The 22,872-nt window shown below is 37.5% G+C and overlaps 1 long non-coding RNA gene across 1 annotated transcript in view; it reads left to right on the top strand.

Moving 5' to 3' along the window:
• LOC308699452 overlaps window positions 1-17,994 on the top strand; it is a 56,897-nt gene extending 38,903 nt beyond the window's left edge. Inside the window, exons 2-3 of the long non-coding RNA XR_014031190.1 lie at window positions 15,658-15,834; window positions 16,731-17,994. This is a non-coding gene — a long non-coding RNA (uncharacterized lncRNA). The remainder of the gene's footprint in view (window positions 1-15,657; window positions 15,835-16,730) is intronic.
• The last annotated feature ends 4,878 nt before the right edge of the window (window positions 17,995-22,872 follow it).

The raw sequence follows: 22,872 nt of genomic DNA, 5'->3' as shown, positions 1-22,872 counted from the left end.
CTTTTTATCTAGACTAACTTCTCAATCTGATAATGGCCTCTGGGCTTTTTCCGTGGTCATGTTGATAGGAATGTATCGAGTCCTTCCCAGCTGCGCATCAATGGATTTCTTCATGAAAACAACTGATTTGTTAACTCGTCCGCTAACAGTTCCAGATGCTAACTGAAAGCGACACCACACAGAGCTATTAATATAAGAGGGTCATAGCAGAAGTCAAGTACCATTTCTGCGCAGTCCTTTTTTTGGATAGCTGATGGAGAAACAGAACAGATAATAAACATATCCTTTTGGCTGAGTCATGCTCTTAATGAGTCTCACTTCTAAAAGTGGTGAAATCCCATAGGCTTACTGTAAACATTCATTTTGATGACACGACCGAGCCAAGGCTATGGTGATCCAATGAGCAGCATAAAGTATCATTAGAAAACAGAACCGTTCCGGTGCCAGCTGTCAAAACAGTGCATGACACAATCCCTCATGGCCTGGTGCACAGTTGAGTGGTTGAGAGAAGTAATGGCTTATGTCAGCTTAAACACTTATTGTGTTGAACGAAAGACTGCAGTCAGCCTGACTTGGCAGTCACAGATAGATCCTCTTTCATCCCCAGAAAAAGGCTGGCCAAGAATTAATTTTCTGCCCAAAGCCGACTACTGACTGAAAATGGAGGCCGCGCTGAGGAGCAGTCATGCTTGACATTTAGCATGGTAAACCATTGACCCGCCTCTCGAAAACCTCCCATCATGCAGTCTGAATGTACGAGATGCTCGCAAACCCATAAACTCCATTTTAGAAGACAGCATCCCATTTCTGTTAAATCTTCTCCAAAGTGTGTTCAGGAGTGCTGACTCAGAATAAAGTTTCACACACATACTAGTGGCGTGATATTCATATGCAAAACTAAATGTTTTCAATATTGACTAAATCAATTAAAGTAAGACCTGGTTAATTAGGACCAGCCAGACCAAACTTTGGTATGTTTCTTAGGATGCATAATTGTGCTAAAAAATAACACAGACCAAATTCAATAGCCTGCAGCCTCTTGCAAATAGATATTCAACAAATGAGCAGGTTAAACCATATAGGGCCCTATTTTAACGATCTGAAACGGTAACAGTAACTTTGTGGGCGGGTCTTTGGCGCTGTTGCTATTTTCCGGGATAAATGACTCTTGCTCCTGGCGCAAATCTAAAAGGGGTTGGTCTGAAGTAGTATCGTAATAATGTATGATTTGCAAAAATGAAAACTGCTGCTTCTGTGTAGATGAGAGAATCAAAGTGTATGCGCGTTGTGCACACGCTACATTGATTATGGCCAAGCATGCGCCCTTAAAATAGCATATGAATAACATGCGCAACGCGCCACTGACTTTAAACTATTTTTTCCTGGTTAGTGGCGCAATTGTTTTCTAAACCTGCTAAATAGCATGAAGGAACGTTTGCGCCGGAACACGCCTCCTCTTTGCGCTGAACCGCCCAGGGAGCGCAAGTGTATTTACTAGTTTACCGACGTGCATCTGTGGAGGGAAAAGTCTGCTTTGCGCGGGTCAAAATAGGAATGATACATGCATCGGTGTACAAAGTCAATTGAGCTGGGTGCAAGATAGGGCCCATAGCCTTTTATTTATATAAAAACTCTGGGTCACACTTTTGATTAGGGTACAATTCTCATTATTGACTCACTATTAACTACGACTTTTGCCTCCATAAACTCCTAATTACTTACTTATAGTGAGTATGGTAGTTGTTAAGTTTAGGTCATGCAGAATACGGCATTTCTATGTGCTTTATAAGTACTAATAAACAGCCAATATCCTAGTAATATGCATGTTAATAAGCAGCTAGTTTATAGTGAGCATTGGACCCTAAACTAAAGTGTTACAAACTTTGTACATTTGAATTGAAGATGTGATGTAGCCTAACACAAAATATATATTTTTTTGCATTTGATCATTTTGAGTTTTCTGCAAGTTTGTACATTTTGAATTGCTCGCTCTCTCTTTTTTGAAATTAGAAATGTTTTTGTTCTGGGAAAATTAGCTGCAAATGTTCAGATTGTAAAGTATTTTTGAGTTTTCAGACTTTCCTAAAGTTTCCAGATGAAAAATAAAAGAAACTTAGAAATTCAGATAATAACAAAACTAGGCAGGTCAAACTTTTGGTTGTCAGAATAGTTGAACTAATCATAGAGCTACTACAATTTTCTGGCACGGTGAGGTGTCAAAAGTGAAACGATCCTCGTGAGAGATGAGGCTGAATCTAGTTACTTATTTATCAGTTACTGACTGACTTTTTGTTCCACTTTCAATGATGCAATGCTTCCTTGACATGCCCGTATCTTTAGCATTCATATTTCTCATAAAGGGATTTAAACCACTGCATTAACTGTGTGGCTTCAAAACACAAAGTTCTTTTTTTCATTCCTTTAGTAATTATCTTGAAATCTATTGATGAAAGAAATTTGTTTCAACCTGTCAGTTACATGAAATCACAGCAATAGCAAACCACAACGATCCAATCAATTCCCTATGGAAAAGAGCAAACATCTGTTATATGTATTCTAGGAGCTCACAAACAAGCAGTCCATCACAGTCAAACAGATTTTTTTTTTCCAGCCTAGAAGGGTCATGAACCTGAGCCTGGAGCATTTGATCAGCATCCTTACCTCTCCTTGTCATCCTCCACTTTGTCAAAACCAACAGTTGTAACGGCAAGGCTCTTGGCTTTTCAGGCTGACTAGGTGACTGGTGAACCCAGTCTGAAGAGTCCATCTGCCGTCATAACTTCCCTTCATCTGCAGGCATTTATTCTCTGAGAGACAGTGACAGTTATGCAGGCTGATTTTTGTTCCCCTAGAACAAATAAATCATGTCCAACCTTTGACTGGCTGGACTAGCAGAAGGGGCACAACATCACAGCAGGTCACGATTTCAAGTCAAACATCCTGCTGATCTTTGTCAGTTTGTCAGATTGGGAACCTCTGCTCCCACTTTGTCACTCAGAAATACTGTTGACATTGCTGTGACAAATTAATTTCTTCTTCCAAACGTTCGGAAACAATAGCAGACTGATATAAATAGAAAGACAATGTGTTCACTCACGCAGTGGAACGAATGAAGTCAAAGCCACAACATTTTTTTCAGTTTTCTATGCATATGCCTGCAGATTCATTCATCACAGTTCTCCATTTAATTTATCGTGCTTTCCTATTTCCCTTGCAGCTGTTTTACAGCCACACGAAACGAATTACAATACGCTAATTTAAAATATACAGGTGAGACCGGGGGATGGTTGTAACACTTTTTTTGCTTCTCACATTAAATAAATATAGAGGTATATTCATCTCCTGGCCAAAATCAATGACTGCTGTCCTTGATGAGAGATACACAAGGTCATGTGAATATGAAGTTATATTAGTTATGTATGATTGCAATAATCTGACAACAAACATTATTAAGTTCTGTCTCAAATAAAATTACCTTTCACATTTCATTTGTCAGCTTATACAGGAAAATAAACAATTGTTAAAAAAAGTTATAGTAATAAGTAATGTCTTCTTTGATTATTGCTCCTTGATTGAAGAAATGCTGATTGTTAAATTTGTAAATAAATCTAGTCATGGACTTCTAATCCTGAATTTTGTGAAGAAAACGACTTTAGAAAGCGAGTACATGAAGTATAATGCTGATGGGATGGTGAATAAAAACTTAAAAACAAGTAGGCTTGGAAAATCAGGTTCTTTCTGAACTTTTTCAGCCTACGCAGGGGACTTCTAAAGGAGTACAATACTGCCAGCCATATTATGGGGTCGTTCAAAACAGAAGTGCTTAAAAAAAATACTTCAAAGGGTTTTTGTAGGGTTCAATTGATGGACAGTTTGCTCTCAAGATTCTTTGTACTGCAGAACCTCTCAGTCTGAACTGATAGCAGGCGCGTAGCCAGTAATGGGCCAGGGCGGCACTGGCCCACCCACATAACTCACTGGCCCGCCCAGGCAAGTTTGATCAAAATACATTTTTAGTTTATTTTTATTATTCAAATGTATTTAAGAAAATATATTAATATAAACCTGATTTATTGTTGACTGGCGTGTGTGTTTAATTCTGTTTCCGAATAAAATGCGTGAAAGCCTCCCTCCGGAACGTAATTGGTTGCTAGGGGTTCCGAGTCCGACAGGCAGACTCTCTAGGCGGCGGGCTCTGGCGGCCTTTAGTTCTTTGAAAAATAACTCTGTGACTCATTCTGCTTTTAATACATAACCCAGGCACTTGCATCTTGTTTTGTAGAATGAAAACAACAAAGGTAGGCCAGTTGTTTAACTAATTTCCTTAATTTTTGCCCGTGAAGTGATTTAAGGCGAGACACGGCAAAAACATCGGGTTTTTTTTTTTTCACTGGTCAATTTTAAGATTTTGGGCTATTTGTCTTCTTCAATGCATTATTTCAGACTTGTGGTGAAAAAAAAAATCCAAAATACACATTTAGGTCTTTATTTTACTACATTTTGTCTATTTGCGTCTGTATATTTCTCCTAAATTCAACAAAAGTTGGCGTTGTTAATCAATATGCTGCACCGCGATCGCTTTCTGCACCTGTCATAACACAAACACCGTTGAAAAGCTCTCTACTTTCTCCTGTACACAATGCTGTCGGACAGTGTTGCCAGATTGGAACGGTGATTTCCAGCCCAAAAGCTCACCAAAACCCGCCCACTACAAGAAAAAACCGCCCAAAATTTTACTGCCAAAATAATATGATATAATTTCATTACCATGTCATTCAAGGTTGATAAGCACAATTTGTATCTCCTTAAAACAAATAACAATGATAAAAAAATAAATAAAAAAAAAAAAAAAATCCAGGAAAACAGATCAAAACGGCAATAATTAAGGAGAATTAGCCAATATGACTAAAATGTCCAGATGGACACTGTCAAAACGGCAATCAAGAAATGAACCGATGACTTTAACCCTAGGAAAGTACACAATGCAGAACATAACGCAGAATTTAGCAGTCAAAACTGATTCATCGTTGATTCAAACCTTTTTCAGCAGGTGTCAGGGGCGAGTATAGTGCAGTCTGGACGGTGTAAAGTTGACGATGTCTGGTACAGTTAGGCTAGTGTGCACATGACCATGGACATAACTGTGCTCTCCTCTCAGAGTTATAGTCACCATCGATATCTCCCACCACGTGTACATTTTTAGAGTTGCTCACTATCTCACTCTTTACTGTGTACATACAACTTAGTAGAGGCATTAGCCATCACTTGAATATACAGCTACAACTTATCGCGCTCAATCGCATCTGCCTGCTGATCGCTGATTGGCTAAAAGTGCGTGCTCGTCGGTGATGTCAACACCAATGCCAGCTGACTCTGCATGGGCGTGTGTGTACAGTAATGTCATGATGACTGATTTTATGGACTACATGCACACTTTATTTTAGTTTTTTAACCAATTAGACTTTAAAATGTAGATGTTTGAAAACCGCCGAACTGATCCCAAACCAGCCCAAATTTTGTCCACCCGCCCAAACCCTTTTTTACCCGCACAATCAAATTCAAAACCGCCCAATTGGGCGGGAACCCGCCCAATCTGGCAACACTGCTGTCGGAACCAAATATGGTAATTTCCTTTAATCAGCAACCAATCGTGAAAGTACAATGGGGCATTTAACTCTAAAAGCGAAATCTCATTGGCTGATATCAATTTCTGACAATGTGATTCGTTCAGATGCATCACGTGACGTGCTCTGACATTTTGATGTGTGTTTTTGACTGTTTTTGACTGGGGTTCTGTTCAGTTGTTGGCCATAAATGCTGTGTTATAAGTTTTGATGTGTTTTAGGTGGTTTGTATTGTTGTTGCTGATGATTTGATAAGATATTGTGTCTGTAAATAGTTGTTTCTGCTAAAAAGTATGATTTTTTACATTACAAATCTTTAAATGCTGTTTTCTCAAAATTAGTTGTTTGTCATTCTCCAGAATAACTGAGGAAGTTTTATGGTAATATCTATTATTTTAAAATGTTACCCTATTCACCTGTCTCGCCTTAAGTTACTGGTGTGTTGTGTACTGTATAGCTGAATGCCTTATCGGCTATCCTACTGTACATTGTTTAGTTTAAATTAGTTGCAATTTTTTTGGCACAAAAGCTTAATTTCCACCAGGCTGCATTGTATATGGTTGATTTAACAGAAATTGGGGAGTGTGTTGTTATTCATTTCAAACCATGCTTATTAATATATTATTATTATTTACTTATTAATTATTATTTAAGTAATTTTTTTTCTAGGAAAAACTATTGGCCCACTCACTTTTTCACTGGCCCGCCCAAAATACAATTTCTGCCTACGCCACTGACTGATAGTTATAAAAATCTGCTCAAAGTTTGCCAAGAGTAACGTAAATTATACCATCTGCACCTGCAAACGTGCTTTGTGTTACATGTCTGTTTGTTTTTGGACTCTACTCTTTGTTTCATTTGTTCCCATGGTAACCCTCCTCATTAGTTCTTTTGGTTCAGCTGTGTGTCAATTATCTTGTCAATCAGTTCCTCCCTGTCACCTGTGTATTTAAGTCTTAGTCTTGTGCTGTCTAGTTGTCTGTCGTCGTCTTTGTTGGATGGTTGTTTTTGAGTTTCTCTTCTTGTGGGTTTTTATTAAAAGACTTCCTGGAATCATTCTTCGTTGTGTGCTTCATTGACACAGCCATTCCGTAACTCTGCTTCTGTAAACGAAACTGTGAAATCCCTCAATTGATTCATAAAAAGTCTGTTATTATGAACTTTTAAAGACTTTTCTAGATATCTGTCTTTGTAACTGATTATTGGTTTTATATACTGTTAATTAGCCTGATTTGTTTTATAATTAAGCTGAAATGAGTGAAAAGTGCACTAAAGAAGAATGAAGTGATTATTTTTTTAACAGTAATTGAACATACCTAAGCTTTTCACTTGTCTTATTTGAATAGTAATTCTGAAGCATTCAGAATTGAAAAAGCATGTGATTTGCATTCTAAAAGCGTTTTTTGGTGAGGCGAAATCATGTGTTCCTAAGTAGTGCATAAGTAGGATGTAATGTCTAAAGCCATTACAAATTTATTTATTTAACCCTTAAATGCATGAAAGTTTCACCAGTCAGTATTACATATTCGGGTATTTAGCGACCCGGATCTATATCTAACATGGATGGATCCTGATATTAGTGTAACACTTACAGAAGAATAAAAATAAAGCATATTGTGTTATCTTTTAAAGCTTGAGAGGGTTCAGTTTGAGCTGTCTACTGTCCTCGTCAGAGCTCATTTCACAGTACAGCATCTGGCTCAAATTCGCGATCTTAACATATTCTCAGAACTATAATTTTCAACATATTTAAAATCAATATTTTGATCGCTGACATCTTCTTCACCAGATCCACCATTAGTGACAGTGACACTAATATTTGATTGCGTTCAGTACTTGCTCTGCAGTAAATCACTGAGTCATTTCAAGTTTAGCTAATGATGCTTCCTATTCTTTTGTTTTCTGCCTGCGGCAACTATGAGTGAAACGTCACTTCATCATTGTGTATCAGACATTGCCACCTTGTGGAATAAAGGTGAGTTCCATTTATTAAGTCATCAAAGATTAAATTACTGTTGTGCAGAAAAAAATATTCTTATACTGTTTCAGACCTCAGGTCATTAGCACACTTATACATTTAAAAATAATAATAATGGGAAAACAAGCATTCTTTTATAATTTTATTTTTATCTTTATTTAATTATCTATATATTTTTTTATCATTTTTTTTCTTGTTATATTGTTTATAATGAACTGATCGAGGAATACTAAGAAGGTTGATGTCTGACTTTAAAAAATGAATGGAGGGTTGGAAAGGAGGGTTGTAAATGATATCCCGGGTCACTAAAGACCAGGGCCCGTATTCATAAAGATTCTAAGAATCCTCTCAGAAAACTCTTAATTTAGCTTAAAAACTTTTATGTAGGAGTCTTAGCTTAAGAGCAATTCGGGACTGATCTGAGAGCAACTCTGAGTAAGGAAAAGACAAAAACTTTTATCTTAGTAAGAAGGCGGGGTTGAACCCGTTGCTATGTATGACACAATCTTTTGAAGACTGTGATTGGTTGGTTGTCCAAGAAGGGGAAAAAAGTGATTTTAAAGGAGAACTCGGCAACTCTAGCGAACTCTAGTCACTTCTTCGCTGATTTTCCCTTTTGTTGTCGCATGTTTTCCCCACGAGCTCCCCCTACAGCTGTGGTGGGGCGTATATTTCACAACACAGTCGTAAAAAACTCACTTGCGGCAGCCTCCTCCCCCTCTCTACCGCTGCTCATGTGCGTTTGTTTTGATCGGAGCAAGCCAACTGTATCGCGTGGAGCTATGTCTACTGAGGTGGGTAATCTGGTAATACATCATAAATGCGTGTGTGTTTATGTCGAATTGCCGTAAAGCAATTTGTGTTTCGCGCTCGTTCTCGTTCTCGCTTTCGCTTCTCACGAGACTTCCAATTTCTATCTTGCCGGGACGGTAGTGAACAAGTTGCAAGGTTGGTTTTCCGCCTGGGAACGCTGGGGGGAGCGGGGAAAGTCACCAATATCACCAGAACAGGTTGTTTAACCATCCAAATGATTTCTAGACAGTTTTATTAAGTTAAAAAAGCTACCAAGTTCTCCTTTAAGTATAGGGTCTATTCTAAGCCTTCACTTTGAAATTACATGCGTAATTTTTCCTATTTGACCGTTCTCACACACACACATTATATTTATAAATCCTTATTTTATTAACCATGCTGTTGATTTCCTATAAGGTATTTGCTTGGCTTAGAATGATAAAAATTGTTCCACTCTTTCTAATTACACTGATTGTTGGCATGTCTATTTAAATGGTGGTTTGAATGTTGGTTTTAATGTATCAAACATGGAATTTTCCCAGTTGCCAAATATCGTAATGTAGTGATTACTTTCATTTCGGGCGCTATGGCATTTCTGCGCTGTGTTGGAGATATTAGCGTGTCTCTAAAAAGATCTGTCACAAACATGATCCCTGCATGATCTAATTTAAAGCGTCTTATTAACTCACTGTCATCCATTGTCTGCAACACATTTCTTCTCCTTCTTCGTCTTTCTGCCATTTTCTCCTCTGCTAAAGAAACTCTTAAGCCTCTTAAAAGTCCTCGTCCGTGCTCCTAACAATTTTGACCTTAAGACCTCTTTTAAGGGTTAAGATGCTTTCTGAATTACTTTTTTCTTTACTAGGATTTTTTCTTTAAATTTAAGAGTAAACGCCCACATTTCTAAGAATTTTCTTAGAATTTTGTCACTAGGAGCTACTCTTTGCATTAAGATTCTTTATGAATACGGGCCCAGAGGTATGTGTTTAAGAGTTAATCACTTTTACAGACAAAGAAAAAATCTTGCATACAGTATATGGCTTTATAGTCTGTCACTCAGCCACCTACATACTCCTTGTTAGACCCTCTGTTACCATAGTAACAAAGAACATATAAACTTGCAGGACTGTATTTAATTTGTAGGTTTATAAATAACGAACACTGTTAATGACCCTTCAATATAATTTCCAATATATGAAAATGAAGCAACAAATAAAGGCCTTTTAAAAGGAAAACTCTAAGTACCTGACCTTAGCACAGTACTTTCATTTCAAAATCATTCATTCTTGCCACTTAAAATGAAGGGCAATAAGACACTTAACTATTGCATTTATACAGTATCTATATGGAACTTGTGAAGTTTGCAAATATAAAATGAATAGTTATAAGAGTGCTACACTTTCTTTTTTGCACATATACATCATAATTCGACTCCAAGAAGCATCAACTGTGTGATAAAGTAAAATATTGGTATGATTTGATGTGATTGAAGATGACTTATTAGTAAATATGCCTTTTTCATCTACTGTATGTCTTGTCCTCATAATGAACCATTGTGTGTCCTAAATCAAATCAAAATAGGTGGCCTTTTTCTCATAGAAACATAGAAATGCCGTATTCTGCATGACCTAAACTTAACAACTACCATACTCACTTTTTCTCAAATCAGTTGAATGAATGATTCGAAGACTCGTAGACAGTCACTTGTAACCCCATGGGTTAATGATGTAACCTGTAGAAACAGTCACTGCAAAGAGAACTATCAATGAAATCTGTCTTAGTGCACTACAGTACTGTGAATTACATTTGGCTCTTCAACGGTTGCTACAATTAACACGGTTTTTACTTTGTAAATATTGATGTAATGTTATTTGATGATGTCATTTTTTTTAGTTCACTATTTTCACATTGAGATTTGAGAATTACAAGTATGTATACCCTACCTGTTTTAGTGGAAGAATTGTGAAAATGTTCACTTACTAACAAAATTATGCAGTAGTCCTACATACAAAGATAAATTGCCAATGTGAGTTTAAATTTGGGCGTCCTCATTTTGGTTTGAATGCATTGTAAGAATACAAATATTTTTTTCAAAGAAAGGTGTTCTTTTATTTAGCAAAGATCCTTTAAATTGATCAAAAAGTGACAGTAAATACACTTATATTGTTACACAAGTTTTCCATTTAAAATAAATGCAGTTTAAAAAAAAAAAACATTCTATTCATTAAAGAATCCTGCAAAAAAGTATCACATTTTTCACAACAATAGGAAGCAGGACAACTGTTTCAACCCGATCTCACAGCAATTTTTACAAATTTTATGAGGTGGATAATTCGTACGAATTCATACAACCTCACTTGAACGTTTTTTTCTAAATCGTACATATTTTACGAGTTGCCCACTTCGTATGAATGACGTATGAATGTCCTGCGCCTGACCCCACCTCTAAACCTACCCATCACTGGGTTTCAGACAAATCGTACAAATTAGCCACCTTTTACTCACTCGTACGAATTAGTTGTGAGATAGCGTTTAATGTTTTCAACATTGGTAAATAATAAGAAATGTTTCTTGAGCACTGAACCATAATTTTAGAATGATTAATGAAGGACCATGTGACACTGAAGACTGGAGTAATGGCCGCTGAAAATTCAGCGTTACTGTCGTGGGATTAAAATAAATGTTAAAATATATAAAAAGAAAACAGTTTAAATTGTCATTTTTATTGAATTTGACTGTATTTTGATAAAAAAAAGCCTTGGTGAGAATAAAAGACTTCTTTAAAAAAATATATTTTACAAAATCTTACCAACCCCAAACCTTTGAACGTGTGTGTGTGTCTGCAACAGGCATGCCAGGTCTTCATAACAAAGGTAGACCAGTTGGTAATCAAAACTAGCCCAATCATGGCCAAACCTAGTCGCGTTCTGGGGGTTAAAAATCGTGTTCGTGGGGTTGCTTCAACCTGCAGCAACAGTGCAAAAGTAGCCCATTTCCATGGGAAAACCACACTGACAACACTGATCTGCAATTGCAATAGGTTTTAAATATAAACAGGAGATTAACATGCTGCAATGGCATCAGCATTGAAAACTCTGATGTTAAAAGTTTAAAACTCTGCTTGAGTTTTCCTTATAGACCGTAAAACTTTGCCCTGATATCATCTTGCTATTCATCATCACAGATACTATAAAGATGACTCAAAGTAAGGTACCACATTAATTAAAAAAGTGGTTTGTCAAAGGCAATTGTCCATTTGCAGATGCAAGTTTGTCTTCCCAATTATGAGTTTGATGTCATGGCAATAGGACTGTGAAAAGGCTTATGCAACACCGTAGCATTTGCACAAACCCTCTGCTGCAAGGTTAACACAACAATTCATTTATGCCATTGCTAGTTTGGTCATATATATTTCCCAAACAGTGCTAGTACTGCCTCCGCCTGCCATCTGCTCATCACAATTCCCACATTCCGGCTACTTCATTACGCTTGGACTGAGATTAGCAAGTGACACCATACTGTTCTGCCATGAATAAAACATCAATAACATCCTTGTCCAATAGATTTCCCATGTTCATCTGTGCGGAAATGGAGATCGCCTCATTTCTCTACAAGAGAGTACAGTATGCGTCCTCCTGTATCGCGGCTCAATATTCTCACATCCTTTGAAAAACTGCAGTCCTTTGAGACGATGTGTAGGGTTGCCCTCACTGTGCTGGAGCTCTGAATAATTCAGTCAGGCCAGGAGGACACCTGCTGTCCCATCAGCACAGCTGGGGCCCTGACTGCTCTCCACAGCTGCCCAGACACATGTCTGCACTAATTGCAGTTTGGGGCAAGAAAGTGGTTTATTCTCCACAAAGCTCAAGGAAAAAGGATGGACAGGCAGAGAGAAAGATGAAGTGAGGGAGTAAGAGGCATTCTACATCTTCGAATAATCTCTGAGGGCCGATTCCGACTGCTCTTCTGAAGAGAGGGACTTGCTTTGTATTGATCTGAGCGGCTGAATCAATTAATCAGGTCCTCATCTTCTGGGCCGACGCAGCTCAGAGAGCAGGAGAACCCATAGGCCATGTATGATTTATTTGTGCTTGGAAAAAGAATGAAAGCAAAAACATGCATGACCTTGACTTGATCTTCTCTGTCTCGCAGATCCAAATGGAAATTTGTATCATGTTAAGTCAGAAGAAACACGCTCTCAGGAGAGCGTTTGACGTTACTATCACCCATTGACGTTCCAAAGGCGTAAACAAACTTTTGTTTGAATGAGTTACTAAAATGGAAAAAAAACCTGCTTTTTTCTTTCCTTAAGCAAAACCTTTTTCTTTTTTATTTGGGCTTTAATAAAACACAGCAATGCTTATAGACTATCATTGTGCTTGTGAAACTATGCAGATGTATGAATATTTTTATGTCAAACTGTGATGGAGAAGCAGTTGTCATGGAAGGAAGTTCTCATGTGATTATTTTGGACTGTTCTAGTATGCTGGACTAGTTGGAGAGCTCTTTATTTCTGATGTGTTGTCAGGATACTCCTGATTTTCATCATGGCAGTGTGACAACTGCTTCCTCAATGTACCACCCTTCAGTCTAAGATGTGCGCCCATCCAGCATTACTGAGAGAGAGAAGTTCTACTTTAAACTGACTTTTTCACTGTCACAATACTACACAGAGTATGACATATATACTGTGTTGGTGAATATTTATGCCATAGCATATTCTCAAATGGGCATGTATGGAGAATGCATATGCAATGTGTATCTGTTGCAATGACAAAATTAATTCTATCTGTATTCAGATAGAACCAAATGTGGATGAGGCTTAAACCAGAAGTGCACGTTTTAGTGTCCAACTTTCCATAAAGCAAATATGCCTTGTATTCATAAAATGTGTAAATATGTTTATAATTTTTTTTTTTTTTTTTTTACAAGCAAGTTTATTTATATAGCACATTTCATACATAATGGTAATTCAAAGGGCTTTACTTAAATTGGCTCATAATCATTACAGATGCATACGAAATAAAAGCAAGGATAAAAAGTAAGAAATTAGAATTTCTTTAAAATGTATGAAGTGAAGAAAGAGAAGAATCTTTTCAGATTCACACTTCAGACATATGGGTTTCAAAGACTTACTACTGCATTGTAGTTTTTAATATGTTCATTAGAAATATCACTTTATCCTTGTGCTTAGCTATATAACTCAATGGAAACCTTTATTTGTTCTGAAGTCATTATTCATGAATTCAGCTTGAGGCACATGCCGATTCCCAAACATGCCATTTTTAGTTAGTTTCTTTGCAATTAGGTAGATCACATTGTTAAACATCTAGACATATGGCGGCGGGCCGGGTGCTCCTGGTTGGTTTGTGTCTGAAGTTTCTAGTTAGCATGTTTTATGTTCCCTCATTTCCCTGTTCAGCTCAGTCAGGCCTTCGGTCCTGAGGCCTGCAGGTGTGTCTTGTACCAGCCGCAGAGCAGATGTGATTAAAAGGTCTGTGCACATCGGCACCGCAGCGCTACATGTAAGAAAGCACCTGACCCTTCCATCCTCTCCCGTTCATGTGACCCAGTTCTAACCTCGTTTATGTTGGATCCCTATCCATTTCCTCTTTGCCAGGGCAATTGGGATAGCCATTAAGCTGCATTCATCAAATAATTGCACATAACTTGGGTGGTGTGGTGCTGGTGAGCTGTAAAATGATTTTTATTTTTCAATTAAGGCTCTGTTAGTGGGTGGTTTTTGGTTTGGTTTCCTGTCACAGCAGATGACTGAATATAAAGTGTCTGCCAATGACATCGCCAACAACTTGACATGGGAAATCAAAGCAAATCCCAGAGGACCCTTCTATTTCTGAAAACAGGCAAGTTGACGTTCATCTAAACGCCAACCAACACCAAAACATGCAATTAATATATTAACCAGGGACGATATCCTGCCTCACAAGACTGAGAGGAGGAGAATTAAGGCCTCTCCAAGCGGATAGTGACATATCGAGAGTTTGAGGCACAGGTCTAGCCCAGACTAATGAGGAGTGATTTGGGGGTTAGCCTGAGATATAATTACTGCATCCACCTCTGCTGCTCAATGAGCCTTGGTCCTCTTGGGAACGGCCCATTTCCAGTCGGTAATAGGGAGCGAGGCTGGGGTTGGCTGATCAAATTGTCTGCTCAATGGCAGGTTTTTGCTTTCCTGATTGTCCCAAAAGATTCAAAGAGCTTGACCCGTGGATGTGTTTTCTCTCGATGTCACCAAATTTAAAAGCCAAAGCTCTCCCCAGGCGTGCTGTTTGTGCCCCAGCCTTCTTCCCTACCATGTTTGATTAATGTGAAGCCGTTCAAAGACGAGTCCGTAATGAAGTTGTACGCACAAAAAATGTGGACTCCGAAGAGTTGGTACAAAATTGCATACATACATAACTGGTCCGTCATTGCCTCAGCATGTAGTAACTTGACTAATGTGTTGTGGAAGGAACAAGGGATAACCCAGTTTACCGTGAAACCCACCATCTGGAAGTGTGTCCCTGGTGTTTGTCTCTAACACGGGGGACAGGCGTTTGAATATGTAGGTGCATTCTGCACTTGACCTGATCCTTGCATGAGAGATGTGCACGTGTTTCAGAGAGAACAAAACAAGAGTGAAAATAAGCTGGTCAAAATTTCATGAAGACAGTTTTGTGTAACATGTCACTTTGTGTTAAAATGCTAAATAAGGTTTGCAAATTTAGTCTAGAACTTACTGGAGGCTGTCATTTTAAGTTCTTAAAGGGACAGTTCATGCAAAAATTAAAATTCTGTACTTTACTCGCCCTCAAGTTGTTCCAAACCTGTATGAGTTTCTTTCTTTGCTGAACACAAAAGAAGATATTTTGAAGAATATCAAGAAACAGCTGATGGACCCCATTGACTTCCATAGTATGAAAAAAAAAAAAAAGTATGGAAGTCAATGGGGACAAGAAATTGTTTACCAATATTCTTCAGTATATCACCTTTTGTGTTCAGCAGAAGAAAGACATTCATACAGGTTTGGAAGAACTTGAGGGTGAGTAAATGATGACAGAATTTAGGATTTTGGGTGAACTATCCCTTTAAATGGGACCAAACTATTCACTGCTTGACAAGTAATTGAAGTCTATCTGTGAATGACCAGGCATTCTGAGAAAGCTTGTCACAGGACAAACTGTAGTATCAGGCAGATGGTATACATTGTTAGATTTAAGATCTTGAACTGATAAACTTCCACTATTGTCCTTGCTTTCACAGGTACAGCACACTCCAATTCTTTCATCGACCTTTGTGAGTTGTCACGACAACATGAGCGGAATACCTCTGCTTCCATGTCATTGCTTGCAGATCGCCTTGGTATGAAGCACAGCACCAAGGTCCACTGAGTTCTGCTATTACAATACAATTTATTCATCTGCGGACCTGAAAACAAAGGTTGTTTGTCTCTCTTGTGAATAGATTTTAGGAGAATTTTGTTCTTGACATTAGTGCTCATCATTCTAAGAAAAAGAAAGATTTTTTTTCCTTGTGCCACACTGTTTTAATAAAGGCCCATATTTAATTCAGTGAGCTTAAAGCGATATTCTTCAATGTTAAAATGCGCATTGACATTTTTATGAAATTGTCAAATGGGTCAGTGGCATGGCACACATTTTTTTGCCCCATCTATTCATTTATTAAAAAAAAAAAAAAAAAAAAAAAAACATTAAAGTGCCATTCATAGTGACTTCAATATAGATCTTCTTTAAGTGTGATATAACCAAACATTACAAGAATGAAGTTGAAACCCTAGCAGTTTATATAATATGTAACATATTTAAAGTACAGCTTCTCAGCTTATTAATATTTGGAAGTCATGTGGCCCAACAAACATTTAGAAACATGCAGATAAAACAAACAAACAAACAAACATATACATAAATATCATGGGCAATCTTATTTGACATTGGCCCAAAAACAAAAGTCAAACTGTATATCTTTCTAAAGATTTGTGGTTCTCTCCTCAAGTACATTTCCTCTGAACTGCAGAAAATAGCAATAACTTTGAAATGATTAAAAATACAAATGACTTATAAATGTCAATGTGTCTCTGTCGACACGGTTTTCTTGCTGAGCACCGCAATTATCTGTAACTGTGTAGTTAATTTAAAAATCTGAATACTGAGAATGAATCGTGGTATGGTTTAAATGTCTGCTGTCCATTTTCATTTTCATAATTTGCTGTCGCTCCAGTCACGAAACCAGGAAAAGGTCATTTGAAATATATTGGAAGAAGATGAAAAGGCTCCGCTCGCATCACGTTTGATATCCTTTCTATTTGCACAACACAGCCGAAGATGCCGGTAGCAGTGTGGAGTCTGTCTATGGATTACGCTGAGCCCGAAGGTGACACGTAAAGGTGACATAAGGGGGAGAATCTTCATCCTGTGCGGATGGCCGTGGCGCCCCGTTGGCTGAGATGAGTATCAGCTGAAAATCTCTACGGTCGAGGAAAGAGCGTGCTCAGAAGCGGCCGTCGCCTAACATTCATCATCCACCACATTCAGTCCGGAAGAAATATGCCTTTGGAGCTGCCATCTTTCATGGGAGTCACCGTGTGAAGCCACCATTTGTTTTGTGGACATAAAGTTCCTTTAATTCTGCTGAAAGAGTCACAGAGCTGGGAGGCCTGTGGATAAGTACTTCAGCCAGCAGGGTGATTTGCCATTGGCGTATGTCATAAACCACAATGTTTACAAGAAACATATGCTGCAGAAACTAATCTCTGGTTCATCAGGTATTCAGGGGTTCATGCTTAAATTAAAACAAACATTGATCTCGTAAGAGGGGGGTAACTCGATCAACCAGATTTGGAATGCACATGCGTGATAAATGGCTCTGAGACCAAATATTTGCAGTGGAGCTTCTTCATTTAGCTGCACATATCTTTCAGCAGCCTATAAGTCCATTCATTTTTAAACCATTTGATAAATTTCTTGAACTATACTAACCAAATACACACTGAAAAGCACGGTCAACATTTTTTGTAAACCTGGTATGAAAATAGAAAGTACATTTGTTTGTCCTTTAGACTTGAATCTTTTTTTTTCCCTCCAGTATTTGGAGAAAGGTTTTGCTCTTGTATCAGAGCACTTAAGGCATGTGTGGGCATGTGAGGACACGAGCCAGAGAGACAATGAGAGGCTTGGCTGCCTCTACAGGGCCTGCTGGAATATTGACAACTCTGAGATAGATTGGTATAATGGTGAAATAATTGATTGGCACCTTGTGGAGGGAAACATGTGCATGTGTTGGAAAGAGAGAGAGGGGGGAGAAAGACATAGAAAGTGAGATTTAAAGCTGAACCTGAAGACGAAATGTCTGCACCATTAGCGTTACCAAACTGAACTGAAAACATGATGACTGTTTTCAGTTTGATTTTCCAAACAGTCCCCATCATTCATTGTTCAGTCAACAGATAGTCCCGTCCGCCACCCACCAATGGTGAATATACTCAACTATGTCAATGTAAAGTCTGATGTATACAGTCATTGAGTGTAAAAGGCCATAATACAGCAGGTCCTCTTTAATAAAGTCTTATTTTTTGGGGTCTACTAGAATAGGTTTTCATGCTTGAATGTTAAAAAAACATGATCTTTTTTCACATAATTTTACATTGTTGCAGCACCTCTCTTCGCAGTCTGTCAGTAACGCTGTTTATCTTCTGTCTCTATGAAGCCCCTCCTTCCGAAAAGTGCAATGTGCTTTGTTTGGTTGACTGGTCAGTGTGTTGTGATCGGTCAACCGTTTTGAGCGAAATGTCATGCCCTTTACCCTGTTCTCCGGGTTGAAAAAAGAGCATCTCTTGAACATGGCGACAACACACTACTAACGCAACTCAACCAGCCCTTGCTCCCTTTTATTTTGAGCATTCCTTGGCAGGAATTATTTAAATGAGAAATATTGTGATGCGTACATTTCCGGAAGAAAATACAATTGAGAATACAATTGAGGTGATTCAGGGAGTTCAGAAACAATGCTTATAAAGAGTAACTTTGCATAGATTTGTGCTTTGCAACTTTGCTGACCTTTTTCATGCTCAAACAGCAACATTACACCCTAAAGAAAGTAGCATAATGCATAATATGTCCTCTTTAAACATGATAATTAATCTGCAATAGGACAGGTTAAATGTAACTGAAATTATTATTTAGCCATATTCTGTGACATAACTGCCAGGGAAGCAAAAAAAATAAGTAGCAGATATCTGATGAGAGAGATATAGGTATAGAATAGGACGAAGGCTGCATCTTTGAGTTGTAGTTTATTTTTATATTGCATTATGGCAAATGTTGAGCATCCCATCAAATTGAAATCCCAATCACACAAACTTAAATAAAAGCAACATTTTCTTTACTATCCTGCATAGGCACTGTGTAGTACTTTGAATCATCAGTTTGACCGCACTGTGACCCGAGGTACTTCAAATATTTTCTGATTGGTTATTTGATTGCTTTAGATTGAATGGGCAGCAGGATAGTCCTGAAAATACACCCCCAACATTAGCATTCAATAATCGTATTCATGCCACTGACAAAATGGTGAACTGACGAAATTTCAATCACTGTGGTTGTCAGATTACCTGTAAAGGTCAGGGGTGGCAGTGACACCATAGAACTGATGAATATATATTCATACAATGCATGTAAAATGACTTGGTAAGAGTATGGGGGAAAAGCTCTGATATACCTTCAAAAAACTTCATCTTTATCTTTGAAGCAGATCATTAATTTTTGTTCTTTATGAGAAGTGTATCAGCAGGCTGAAAAGTTAACAGTAAATCTAAAGCAAGACTACCAAGCCATTTGATACAAAGAGAAATAAATATATTCAGCAAACCAAAAGGAAACATTTACTGGAACAGAGGGAAGTTTCCAAAAGCTGACAGTTTATATCTTACTCCTCTTGGGACCTCGTTCTCTTGAAGGGATTTTTTTTACAGGCATTACAACCAAGCATGGATCTCCTGGGATTCCTGCACAGGCAAATACCACTTTGCCTCATCCACATTTTTTCATTGCATAAAGAGATGGAAATATGCACAATGTCCTGATTTCCAAATGCACTAGTGAGTGGTCGTATGTTACAAACTGAGAACAGATAAGTAGGCCTCAAACAAAACAAGCGGGTGTTGTCTGAACTAAACTACTGTTCTTAAGAAAATACAGCAATAAAAATTTTAGCAATTAAAAAAGCCTTGACATGTCTGTCTTCGTTTGGATTGTCCTGGTTTTAAAGAAAATTCAATATGTCAAACTCATATTCAACAGACACTCATAATGGCTAGCTATGTTTGGACCTCCCTTGGCCTTGACCTTAAGTTAAATGGACTACTGTGTACGCTCTGAAGACACAGCTTCTGTGTTTTCTAGATTTTCATTAGAAAAAAACTACTATTACTCTAACCCTTGAGGAAATAACTCATGCATTCAAGTGTGGCTGTGTCAGAACAAATACAACACCTTGTTTCTTTTGCAACATCTCTATGTAATAATGTGTTCAGTAAAAAAGATTATCCTTTTAAAATTTCTTGAAGTCTTTAAAACGGTTAATACTGTATAGCTAGAATTATGATGATCTTTTTTACACATATGCATATTTTAGTCTTCAATATTATTTACCCTGTGAATATTGTAGGCAAGATTCCTATTAATTAATACTTTACACTGCTTCTCCTAGCAGTTTATATCTTCTGTGTCTGCTGCAAATGAGTGACCTGTGAATTTGCGTGTTTGCAGTCACCTCCTGGATCACACTGTAGCCAGATATGTGTTGCAACTGTGTGTGCTGGCTGCAGGGGCGTGTCTAGAGCATTTTCAGTGGGGGGGCCATGCTGGGGCACTGCCTCCAAACGGGGTGGCCGCCAGTGACCAAAAAAAAAAAGAAGCTAAATTCTACAGTAGCCTATATTACGTAAATCCTATTGATTTTATTATTTTTTAACTTGAATAAAGTTACTTGTAAACAAATGTAGTAATAAAGCACATTTTTGATTCATTTAGTTTTTTGTTATCCCTATATATCCATTAAGTTCAATTTGAGAGCCAGTGTTTATTATTTTTAGTGTTTCCATAAAACTAACAAGTTTATAAAATAAAAGCAATTTTAATAATGAGCAATTTTAAAATCCCAGAAGCAGAAACGATGTCAATTATTTTCTTTTAATAAGTAGTTTGGCCATTACAATATACAGTAGTTTTATTCACAATCTTTCAAATAATAAATAAATAAATAAATAAATAAATAAATAAATAAAAATAAAAAAAATCCCCCCACTGTAATAATTCAAATGGTTTGGCCAAAACATCATAGTGTTTCATTCAACATTTCTTTCAGATTAATTTACAAAAAAGCTGAGTAACACAGAGTTAAAGTTTTAGCACTGTAACACTTCAAATGAAAACACCACAGTTTAAAAATAAAATATGGAACCATTACATTGTGCTCTGCTAATATATTAAAGAACAGTCTTTAGTTTAGAAACAATAATTGCTGCCAACTTTTTAGTTTAGCTTGGAGTGTATTGTGATTGTCACTAACATTTTAGTAACTAAACTGAATTTTATTAGGTTTAGTGACATGTTTTGGTACAATTTCTGGTAAGCTACACTTTTTTATTATTTCAATTCAATTATTGTGATTTGATTTAATATTGACTCATTTGGATAAATATTAGGTAGGCTACACAAGATAGGCGTTTTTTCTCAAGAAAAAAACAACTCACCTGATGCTGTAAACATACAGAGAGCCCTATCAGCTGGTAGTAGACTATTATTTAAGGTTAAAAATAACTTTAATTAATGATATAAGTAAAATTATAATAAATATGTAATATAGAACACATGTTTAGCTTAATACTCTCTATAGCTATTTTTTTTCTTGCCAATGTACTATAGCCTATTATATTAATTAAATGGCTTTCCTGAGGTAAATGGGACATAATTGTTCTCCAGCTATGTTATTGACCTCTTCACACTGATGAAAAACACTGATTGATCGATATTATGTATGAGGAATATACATTTCGGTAAGATGTACTGTATCTTCAGTGTTCATTCATGTTTTTTTACTATTAGCTAGTAGAGATGATCGGTTAGGGATCTGCCACGTAACATTTAACGTTACAAGCGCCAAAACGTTTGAATTTCGTAATAAAATTGACAGAATATGAGAGCTTAGATTTTTTTTTTATATCATAAGTAACCTGCTCTGTCTAGTCTGTCGGTCTCCGTGTCCTCTTTGCTTCGCGATTTTTCTGTGCGTGAGAAAATTGATGTGGCGTGAGAGAGTGTGAAAATTGCGTATGTCTCACGGTGAATGTGTGAGAGTTGGCAGCTCTGGAGTAACAGTAGCAGAAAGAGAGGAAAACAGTCGAAAAAGAAGGAAGGCAGACCTCAACTAAAACAGCTGAAACTTCTGGAACTAAAACTTCTGTTTCGGTGGTGACTGGCAGCTCTTTGTTTGGTGTCTTGACTTCCCCACTCTTGATTGATAAAGTAAAAGTCCAAGTCCGCGACGACCGTTGTTTTTCTGGCGCTGCACTTTTTGAATCGCGAACTTCAGTAGAGTCTATAAACTGATTGGCGGGTAAAATGAACCAATCACAAGACATCTTATAGGGGGGGCACCTGGGGTGGCCAATCGAATTTCAGGGGGGGCCGGTGCCCCCCCTGGCCACCACGTAGACCCGCCCCTGGCTGGCTGTCCTCCTCATCAGCTTCACCTTCCCCTGAAAAACTGCCCTTACATCTGCTAATTACGCACATAAAAAGACTGCACTGAAAAAGAACTCATGCAACGTCCAACTCTTCTAACACTTGCACCTGCTGGTGTGTAAAATACAATTCTACTTTATCCACATATTCAACATTTTAAAGGAACTTGTCAGTAATTATGTGACTTTTTCTTTTCTTCTTCTAGATGTAGTTAACTAACCAAACTGTTAGTACATCAGGGGGACTAAATGCCATTAGGTGGAAACTAGGGGTGTAACGATACCCTTATGTCACGATTCGATACATTCACGATCCTGAAATCATGATACTATATTATTGCGATACTCCAAGACATATGTTAAAAGGTTAGCAAAAAATGTACCGTTGATTAAAATGCAAAATTTGGTATTACACTGGGTGTGGAAATAAATAGGCTTGGAGTTGGTGCTGGTAACCCAATAATACACAGGACAATGGTGACACCAGAATAAAAATATTCATGATTCTGAAGCTGAAAACAGAATTATTTTAGGTGAATATGCTTGCCCTCTTTCACTGACTAGATATAATTTTAAAATATGTAGGCCACTTTTTACTGCATAAGACATTTGTTCATTATCAGGACCCACAAATATTCCCCCATTGTATTATTATATATTATATTATATTCAGCATTATATAGTATATAGTAGTTTAATGTAGTACTGACACTAAAAAC

Source organism: Scardinius erythrophthalmus, assembly GCF_964197995.2.
Source record: "Scardinius erythrophthalmus genome assembly, chromosome: 12".
Taxonomy (NCBI): domain Eukaryota; kingdom Metazoa; phylum Chordata; class Actinopteri; order Cypriniformes; family Leuciscidae; genus Scardinius; species Scardinius erythrophthalmus.
The sequence above is the reverse complement of the archived record's forward strand: the minus strand, read 5'-3'. Positions and strand labels throughout refer to the sequence as shown.